The sequence below is a fragment of the Galeopterus variegatus genome, unplaced genomic scaffold (genome assembly GCF_000696425.1).
Source record: "Galeopterus variegatus unplaced genomic scaffold, G_variegatus-3.0.2 Scaffold2813, whole genome shotgun sequence".
Taxonomy (NCBI): Eukaryota; Metazoa; Chordata; class Mammalia; order Dermoptera; family Cynocephalidae; genus Galeopterus; species Galeopterus variegatus.
In genome coordinates this window covers 192,331-194,364 of record NW_007728924.1, presented here as the reverse complement: position 1 = coordinate 194,364, position 2,034 = coordinate 192,331, and positions in this window count along the sequence as shown.

Here is a 2,034-nt window from a genome sequence, read left to right as displayed (position 1 = left end):
TTTGACAGTTTTCTGCATAGTGTCATGTTTGACATGATTTCATGCTGTACTTAGAACCAAAACTGCATTGGCTGGGAAGGGGTTAGGAAGAGGCATATCTGAGTTATACCACTTTTAACCAATGTATCTTATTTATTTCTGTTGACCATATTGGGGGGAGATAGCTGGCTCATGCTGTGATATCCTGGAGAGCAGAGACATGTGCATCCCTATTTCTTAGTACAGTCGCATATAGGTCCTTGATTATTGCTGTATTCTCTATCCTAAAGCAGTGCTGGGCACATGATATGGCTCTATAAATAGTTATTGGATGGGTACATGATTTTAAGAATGAATAAGAAAAATAAAGCAGGACACACGATTGTGTTGATGAATTATCCACACATCAGAACAAGGTTGACGAGGATTGATTAAAGCTAACATTGTTTTCTATTTAAATATTGTATTCTGTTTGACTTAACAAACTGGTTTATAGTGTTGGCTTAGTAGGTGAGTGATATTGCCCAGGAAGTGTGGTTTAGAGGTTGGAAAAGAGTTATTGAAAACAGTCCTTGGACTTAGTTGTGGCAGAATTTGTAGTATTTAATTTAATACTTCACTAGTGTCCTAAAATACATGTTATACCGAAGGTTTTAGAATAGGTTCTGTAGTTAAAACTGCATCCTTAGAGCTGGACTTTCTGCCGGTAGGGGTGTGCATTCTAAGGGGAAGAAAGGATTGTGGTGTGAAAGGAACAATTGCAATGTTTCCTTCATTTTGAAGTGTGTTTTTCTCACGCTTTCATATTACAATCAGAATATCTCTTAAAATTTGTGTACATTTAATGTAGTAGTACTTACTCTTTTTAATTTTGTTCCAAAAAGCTGTTATTAAGTCACTGGTATCTTATAATTGGTACCTTCATAAAATGGATAAAATGGTGGTATTTCTATTTCTTTATTGTTAGGTTTGGACTATTTTCCTTTTTTTTTCTCTTCCCATTTTGAGGATATCGATGATTGTTTGGGTACTCGGTGCTAAGAAACTTGGTATGCAAAAGCCCTGCTCAAGAAGAATCGAAACTTTTTCCCTGCTGAGTATCATTAACATTTTAGGAATTTGTATATAACAGTGTGGGGAAGGGACAGCATTTCACCAGGAAGTAGCAACTCCATTATCTTTCAGGAAGGGCTGAGCTCTTCATGATTAGGAGATCTCTGAATGATTACATATGAGAGAAGTGGCTTTAAGTCACACTCCTGTTTTAGCTTTCCTTGTTCTCTGTAAGTCTTACCCAACTTCAGAGCATGGTAATTTAATTACAAAGAGCAGCAGCAGACCTCACCAGCCATGTTATTTTCTTTCTAGGGCTGCTTGAATACTTTTAAGTACTACTTAGATTCTTTTTCCAAAGTGCCCTCACCTTTTTTTTAAAGCCTCATTTTATTAGCTATTGCCATAATAATGTTGCTTTACAAACCATGCTGATAGTAGCTTATTATAGTAAGCATTTATTTTCCTCATTCATGGGTCAGTTGCCTCCAGGCTTCATATTGGGTGCAGGTGGGCTCTGAGCAGTGGCTGCCTAAGAGTGGACTTCTCATGCTGGGCCAAAGAGGGGCAAGGAAGCTGTATACGCAAGTCTGAATTCAATGCCATTCATTCATTCTTATAATCATTTAGTAAATTCAACAAATAGTGTTTTTTTAAAAAAGCACTTAAGCCACTGAGGATATAGCAGAAAATAAAATAGATGTCTCCTGACTTCTAGTTGGAATTTTCTTTCTGTTACAATATTGATAGCTGCCTCTTTTTGAATAACCATGTGGTCTCATTTCATTGCCAGTTGCTCCTTGAAGAGTAAAATTGTCTATGTGTGCATACCCATGACATACAGTTATTTGTCATTATTTTTTTTTTTAATTTTTTTTGTCTTTTTCCATGTCCGGCAACGGATCGCAACCCTCAGTGTTGCCCCCGCACNATTTTTTTTAATTTTTTTTGTCTTTTTCCGTGTCCGGCAACGGATCGCAACCCTCAGTGTTGCCCCCGCAC